Source organism: Lepidochelys kempii, chromosome 14, assembly GCF_965140285.1.
Source record: "Lepidochelys kempii isolate rLepKem1 chromosome 14, rLepKem1.hap1, whole genome shotgun sequence".
NCBI lineage: Eukaryota > Metazoa > Chordata > Testudines > Cheloniidae > Lepidochelys > Lepidochelys kempii.
In genome coordinates, this window is record NC_136393.1 from 46,255,893 (window position 1) to 46,264,070 (window position 8,178).

The following is an 8,178-nucleotide window of genomic DNA, read 5'->3' on the forward strand; positions in this document are numbered from 1 at the left end:
CCCTGCATGGGAATCGGCCTATCATATGGGGCCCATCTAGCCCGGTATCCCTCCTCCCTGCCATCCACATCAGACCAACAGGGCCCATTCAGCATCCGTTAGCGGCCCTGCAGTGGGTGCCTCCGAGGGAGCTGTCGAAACCTCCCCCAACCCCCCAGTGCACCTCACAGCGCAAGACCAGCCCCTGGGGAAACTGGGAGCCTCTATTTGCTTTGTGCAGCGCCTGGCGCGATGCAGGGGGATGGGTGAGACCTCCAGGCAGAACCACAGCACAGGGGCGGGGACGGGTGGAACTGGAGGACGGACACGAGCTGGAGCCAAGCCAGCCCCACTGCTCAGAGTGGGACAGAGCCCCCTTGCTTCCCGAGCCAGGGGGGTGGGGCGGGGCGGGGCGGTAACTGTTACAGCCCTCACAGGGGACCCAGCTGTAACAGCTCCTACCTTTAGCCCTGAAGGTTCTTGGTTCAATCCCCAGCATTGGCCCGTTGCACGCGGATCAGCCCCCTGGCAGGGGCTCCTAGCTTTCCCCCCACCCGCCCCCAAAACCTCTGTCTTTCCCCTCCCAGGGTCTCTGGGTGCCTCCTCTTCTTCCATATCAGCAACCACCATGGAGGGGAGCTCTACGCTCCCTCTCCCCACAGCAAGGTTCCCAGTTGCCCGCCCCCCTTCCCCCCGCGTACTGGTGGCTCTGGGGGCACCTGTTCCCTCATTTCCCACCCCCATGGCAAGGGCTTTTATGCCCCCAATTCTCCCCTACATGGTTGGAGCTCTGTGTGTCCCCATACCAGATGCTTCCAATCCTCCCCCCCCCGAAAACAGGAGTTCTTGGCACCCTCTTCTCCCCCACCCCATGGCAAGGATGTTGTGCGCCCTTCATTCTCCTCTCCCTGCCCCTCAGACCAGGAGCCGCTCTAGGAATTATTGGGGGGCAGTTCTCCGGCCTGTGCTCTACAGAAGCTCAAACCAGCTGATCACAATGACCCCTTCTGACCTTGGAATCAAAGAGTCACGTCTCCCCCCAGCTTCCCCCCGCCCACACCAGGAGTTCTGCGTGCCCCCCCTTCCCCCTTGCCAGAGTCTCCCATTCTCCCCCCACCCTCCATAGCAGTCTCTGTGGACCCCCCTTACCCACCATCCCAGGGTCCCCCAGTCTTTCCATGCCTGTATGATTAAAGAAAACAACACAGCAGCCCTACCAAAACAAGACACTCCCCTGCACAAACGTCTCCCCTGTTGGGGGGCGGGGCGGGGCGGTGGCTGGGAGAATGAACAGCTGGTGACAGATGTGTCGGTGCGTTGAGTCATGCACGACGGTTAGGTGCTCCGCTCCCCAGCAATGAGAGCTGTACTGGACCCTATATTATAATCCTAATAACCCCTTGCATGTGTGCTTTTCAGCTTCAGAGCTCAAAGTGCTTCGCAAAGGAGGTCAGGATCATTAGCTCCATTTTAGAGCTGGGGAAACTGAGGCTCGGGAGAGGGGCATGCCCAAGGCCACTGGCAGAGCCAGAAAAAAAGCCCAGGGGTCCTGCGGCCCAGCCCAGTGCTTTGTCTCCCAGGCCATCCTCCCGTGCACAGATTAGAATCCTGCAGCAGGGCGTCCCGCGGGTTAACCAGCCACCTACCTGCCCCTCTGGCATGACCGACACCGGGATCCAGCCGCCGCGCTGCCGGCGGCGCTTGGGCACCAGGGCCTCCTGGGCCATCTTGGCTTTGAGGTTCTGGGCGATCTTGACCTCCACGGCCAGTTTGACATGGGTGCGCAGGCTGCGCCGCTCGAAGACCTGCTGGCACTGGGGGCAGGACAGCACCCCCGCCCTCTCCCGTTCCCACTGGCCCGTGATGCAGGCTCGGCAGTAGCTGTGGTCACAGTCCAGCAGCACCGGGTCCTTGAAGGGACCCCTGCAGATAGGACAGATGATGGAACGCTGCAACTCTGCCACCGGTCCCCGGCCTTCCATGGCTCCTTTCCCTTCGCTCGGGCGAATCCTTCCCCTTTATGCGGGGTGCGGGCGGAGAGGGAGGAGCATCCCCCCGGGGATGGAGAGGCTCCAGGTAAACATCCCCTTGCGTAACCGGCTGGTTCTTCCACTCCGCCAGCTTCTCTCCCTGGCAGGAATGTGCCACCGGGAGCATGTGGGCTTGACTGGTTCTGCAAAGGTGTTTTGATCTTGGGGGGAGGGGAGGAGGCTGGAAGCCAGGATTCTTGGTTCAATCCCCAGCTTGGGGAGCGGAGGGGAGTGGAGTGGGGTCTAGTGGGTTAGAGCAGGGGAGGCTGGGAGTTAGGACTCCCGGGTTCTGTGCCCAGCCCTGAGAAGGGAGTGCAATCTAATGGGATAGATGAGAAACTGAGTCACAGGTGCCTAGATGCTTGGTAAACAGTGAGAAGGGGAAGTAGAACCCAAGGGTCCTGACTCCCATGTGCCACCGTGCTCTAACCACTAGACCAGCTTGCCCCTGCTAGAATTGGGGATAGAACCCAGGAGTCCTGACACCCAGCCCCCCACCAGCTCTAGTCATGAGCCCCCCACCGGCAGGCAACTGGGAGCCAGGACTCCTGGGTTCTGTCCCCAGCACTAAGAAGGGCTTGCACGCTAGTGGGATAGAACTGGCAGGGGGTTGAGAGTCAGGATTCCTGGGTTCTATCTTTGGCTGTGCTGCTAACTCGCTGTGTGACTTTAGGCAAGTTCCGATGCCTCAGTTTCCTCAGTGAAAAGAGGCTTATCATGATGCTGCCCCACGTAGTGGGTAGACGCTGCACTGATCTTGGGGACCTGCTAGGCCCAGCCCAAATGTACAATGGCTGTCTGGGGCACAGGCAGGGCAAAGAGCCCGGAGGCCAGCACTGTAACTAGTGAAAGGGCCAAGCCTTCAGGCCAGGAAATGCCAAGCCGGGCAAAGAGCTGGGGAGAATCCAGCAAGCTCCAGCCAACCCTGGAGAGGAAGAGACAGATCAAAGCTTGACAGCAAGGTGGAGCTCATGAAAGGCACCTCATCTCTGCTCTGGGCAGATGCTTGTTAATTACATTCCTCAAGAGGGAGGGGAGTGTTTGCCCCACTGTACCAAAGGAGAAACTGAGTCACAGATGTCTAGCTGCTTGTTAAACAGTGAGGAGGGGAAGTAGAACCCAAGGATCCTGATGCCCATCATGCTCTCTAACCACTAGACCAGCTTGCCCCTGCTAGAACTGAGGATAGAACCCAGGAGTCCTGACTCCCAGCCCCCACCAGCTCTAGTAACGAGACCCCCACACCCGTGCCAGAGCTGGGGACAGAACCCAGGAGTCCTGACATCCAGGCCTTGCCCCCATGCTACAACCATTGTCTGTTCTTAATAAGCCAGTCTTGGGAGACAAATTTTAAAGAGGCGCAGGCACAGAGAGCTACGTTATTACCCTAATTTTGTTCCTATTAAGGCCAGCTGCTATTTCAATATGGTGATGAATATGTGATTTATGAAAGCACTGTTGGGGCCCCGGCTGAGATCAGGGCCCCGTTGGGCCAGGCGCTGCCCAGACACACAGGGAGAGACAGTCCCTGCCCCGGCTGAGATCAGGGCCCCGTTGTGCCGGGCGCTGCCCAGACACACAGGGAGAGACAGTCCCTGCCCCGGCTGAGATCAGGGCCCCGTTGTGCCGGGCGCTGCCCAGACACACAGGGAGAGACAGTCCCTGCCCCGGCTGAGATCAGGGCCCCGTTGCGCTGGGCGCTGCAGAGACGACAAAGATCTTCCCATCTATAGCGAGCAACTGAAGTTGAGGGAATGACTTGGAGGGCATCCAGAAAGCAGGGAGATGTGGGAAGAGAAGCACACCCACCCTCTGACAGAGGGGCTATTGCCCTCCCCCGATCCCAACGCTCTTAGATGATATCGTATTCAAAACGCGCAGGAAAAAAAGTTCCCTCCTTCGAGCCGGAATCGAACCAGCGACCTAAGGATGACTCTGTTCACACTCTACAGTCCTCCGCTCTACCAGCTGAGCTATCGAAGGAATAGGCACAGGTTTTTCTGTCGCTCTTCTTCATGGTGTCTGCCTGTCCACCTAGGCACTAACTTCTTTGCCTGGCTTTTGGTTCCGATCCTGCTCCCCTTCCTCCTCATCTGTCTCTCTTCCTTCCCTCCATCCCTTGGGAGACACAGAGGCAGAAAGCAAATGATCACGGTTTTCAAGTACATAAAAGGTTGTTACAAGGAGGAGGGAGAAAAATTGTTCTTAACCTCTGAGGCTAGGACAAGAAGCAATGGGCTTAAATTGCAGCAAAGGGGGTTTAGGTTGGACATTAGGAAAAACGCCCTAACTGTCAGGGTGTTTAAGCACTGGAATAAATTGCCCAGGGAGGTTGTGGAATCTCCATCATTGGAGGTTTTAAGAGCAGGTTAGACAAACCCCTCTCATGGATGGTCTAGATAATACTTAGTCCTGCCTTGAGTGCAGGGGACCGGACTAGATGACCCCTCGAGGTCCCTTCCAGACGTCCCATGACTGTGTAAAAAGAACATCTTTCCCAGAGAGAGATGTGGCAAACAAACACCTTCCTTCCCCATCGAATCCCGTCGAACACGCTCCCAGCAGCACGCTTTAGAAACGATCCATTTGCAACCCTGTCGTCCGTGGACCCCGGTGATGTCTAAGGGCTCTGCGAATGGTTGTCATGACCATTCTACAGTGGTGGGTAATCGGCTGCCTGTGGGCTATGTCTAAGATTCCCAAAGGGCTCCCCGCCCCTTTATTCGAAACGATTGAGGGGGGTCTGCGACGGAAACCGCACACCCCGAAAGGATGAACTCAACGGAGGAACACACTGGGCTCACCGCAGCCAATTCCGGCAACTCCACCTCCGGGCGGATGCACCGCGGGCCACACAGCGGGGCCAGATTACAAAGCACAGTGTCCGGTCCCCTCAGTGGGCGGAAGATGGTGAAAGAGGAGAGCAGGGTGCCCAGATGTCCCCCTATATCAGGGGCTTTGTGTTATATTTGCAACTATACCCCGCCCCCACACACCCACACTGAAAAAAGGGCCCTGATTTTTCACACTTGCTCTCTGGTCACCCTAGAGATGGAAGGACAGAGGACATAGAGAAAGAGAGGGAAGGGGGCAGACCGGGTGAGAGACACAGACGGTGACACGCACACCCAGGAGCTCCTTCTGATCCTTGGTCTGCTAGGCCGGCGGGAGTGAAGGGCTGGGGCTCTCTTACACCCGCAGACCTTGGACCCAGACACACCCTCTCCTGGCCAGCCCTGCCAGGCGTGCACACTAAGAGGTGCCATTCACCACTCCAGGCACCTCCCTTCGATAGCTCAGCTGGTAGAGCGGAGGACTGTAGAGCGTGAACAGAGTCATCCTTAGGTCGCTGGTTCGATTCCGGCTCGAAGGAGAGCGGGGTCCTGTTTTGCCGGAGGGGATTTGGGGGCTGAAGCTGCTGCAGGGAGAAGGGGGGGGCGGGAGGCGAGCACACGCGGAGCAATAGGGGCCCCGCGTCTCCCTGCAACAGAGGCAGCTAGACACACACCGAGACAACGGCACGCGGAGCTGGCAATAGTCACACACGCGCGTGCTGAGGAATGCACCCGTGGAAAAGCACAAGAAGCGACGCGGACACGCACAGGGCAACTTGCACACACAGAACACACAGCAGTGCCCACACCGACACACAGAGCGACGCCCACACTGACACACACAAGGAGCGACACCCACAGTGACACACTGACACACACACTGGAAAACAAACAGAGCGACGCACACACATACTCCTGTGTACACACTGACACACACACACAGCGATGCACACACTGACACACAGACAGGGCACCACACGCGCAGAGCAACGCACACACTGACACACACACACACACACACAGCGACGTGTACACCGACAAACACACACAGAGAGCAAGGCACGCTGACATACACAGAAAGAGCAACGCACAAACTGACACGTGCAGAGCAATGCACGCACTGACACACACACACACTGACACACACACGCAGAGCAATGCACACACTGACACACACACTGACACACACACACTGACACACACACACAGAGCAATGCACACACTGACACACGCACACTGACACACACACTGACACACACACACGCAGAGCAATGCACACACTGACACACACACACTGACACACACACGCACTGACACACACACACAGAGCAATGCACACACTGACACACACACACACTGACACACACACGCACTGACACACACACACAGAGCAATGCACACACTGACACACACACACTGACACACACACACAGAGCAATGCACACACTGACACACACACACACTGACACACACACTGACACACACACGCACTGACACACACACAGAGCAATGCACACACTCACACACACACACACAATTAGCAACCCACGTTGGCACAGAGATGGCACTACGCAGCCAGGCCGTTGCGCACACACACGTTTCCCCGGAGAGACAGAGCACGCTAGCCACACACACTCGGGCAGCGGTGCACACGCACAGCGTAATGCACAGGCAATTCTCACTCACACATGCTGCCACAGACACAGCGACCACGACACACACACACAGAGACCCCCGCAGTGATTGTGTCAACGTGAGCCTATGAGACAGCAACACACACGCATTTGCTGATACAGAGAGAGCCAGTGCCCCCTAGAAGGGAGAGGCCCCCATCCCCTCTCCCGCCCCCCCCCCCCCCCCCCCCAGCCAGCCAGGTGCCCGGCTCTGGGGCCAGAACAGAGCCAGCGCCCCCTAGAGGGGAGAGGCCCCCATCCCCTCTCCCGCCCCCCCCCCTCCCCCAGCCAGCCAGGTGCCCGGCTCTGGGGCCAGAACAGAGCCAGCGCCCCCTAGAGGGGAGAGGCCCCCATCCCCTCTCCCGCCCCCCCCCCCCTCCCCCAGCCAGCCAGGTGCCCGGCTCTGGGGCCAGAACAGAGCCAGCGCCCCCTAGAGGGGAGAGGCCCCCATCCCCTCTCCCGCCCCCCCCCCCCTCCCCCAGCCAGCCAGGTGCCCGGCTCTGGGGCCAGAACAGAGCCAGTGCCCCCTAGAGGGGAAAGCCGCCCCCCTCGACCCAACCCCGTCGTTCCTCGTTAGCAGCGTCCAGCGCCAGGCATCCAGGGGGGACGTTGTAACACGCTAGACGCTGCCAGGGCCGATTTCCTAATCAGTCCCGGAGCGTGACGAAGGCCGCGGGGGTGTCTGGTCCATGCCAGCTCCCCACGCGTTCCTTGAATTCTTCCTCCCGCCCGACCGGTGGGGCAGGGCCAGGAAAAACACGCAGAGCGGCTTTCAGACGTGACCAGCCCAGGCCAACCAGTTTAGAGGGGGCCCCTGCCTGGGACAGGTCCCCACCCCTCTTTGTCCTGCTCTGGGGAGATTCCCCCCGCCTCCCCGTGACCTGGCATCCCGATATTATTAGGACCATCCCAATATTAGGGGCTTTGTCTTATATACACACCTATACCCCCCTCCCCAAAGTGTCCCGATTTTGTCACATTTGCTATCTGGCCTGCTCACCCTCCCCTTGCCCCCCGCCATCTGCAGCTGCATGCCCAGTTTGCATCACGGAGCTACCCCAAGACTGATCCCATCTCAGTGAAATAATACAGTGACAAATCAGACCCCGCCCTGAGACCAAGGCCCTCTGGCTAGCTCCCCGCTCCAGAAGGGGGGCACAGCCTTCCCCTGGCTTGCCCGTTTGCCATCAGGACGGGAGTCGTACGAGCAATGCCAGGTCATACCTGAGAGCAGGGTCATGGCTGCTGAAGAGCAGGTTGAAAACGGGGGTGGGGAGAAAGGGGGGGCAGTTTGACACACAGGAGGGAAATGCCGGATTTCATCGAAACGTCAAAATTGCAAACCCAAATGGCAACCGTTGTTCAGCTTTCCGGCAATTGAAAACAAAATATTTGTTTTGGCTGAAAAGTTGTGGGTTTTGTTGTTGTTGGTTTTTTGGGGGGAGGGATAAATTTGTTTGGTTTTGTGTGTGATGAAAACAAAAGGTTTGGGGGCTGCTGATTTCAGCCAAGGTCTGTGTAGCACTTGGCCCAATGGGGACCCCAATCTCGGACGGGGTCTGTGTAGCACTTGGCCCAATAGGGACCCCAATCTCGGTTGGGGTCAGTGCAGTGCCTGGCCCAACGGGGGCCCCGATCTCAGTCGGGGTCCGGGCAGTGCTG

At 58.5% G+C, this 8,178-nt stretch overlaps 2 non-coding genes across 2 annotated transcripts; one reads left to right on the top strand and one right to left on the bottom strand.

Annotated features, from left to right (window-relative positions):
* Positions 1–3,904: 3,904 nt before the first annotated feature.
* TRNAY-GUA (transfer RNA tyrosine (anticodon GUA)) lies at positions 3,905–3,992 on the bottom strand. The gene is given in 2 exon segments: positions 3,905–3,940; positions 3,956–3,992. It is a non-coding gene; the product is annotated as a tRNA-Tyr (tRNA).
* A 1,302-nt stretch (positions 3,993–5,294) lies between these two features.
* TRNAY-GUA (transfer RNA tyrosine (anticodon GUA)) lies at positions 5,295–5,382 on the top strand. Its single transcript is given in 2 exon segments — positions 5,295–5,331; positions 5,347–5,382. It is a non-coding gene; the product is annotated as a tRNA-Tyr (tRNA).
* Positions 5,383–8,178: the final 2,796 nt, after the last annotated feature.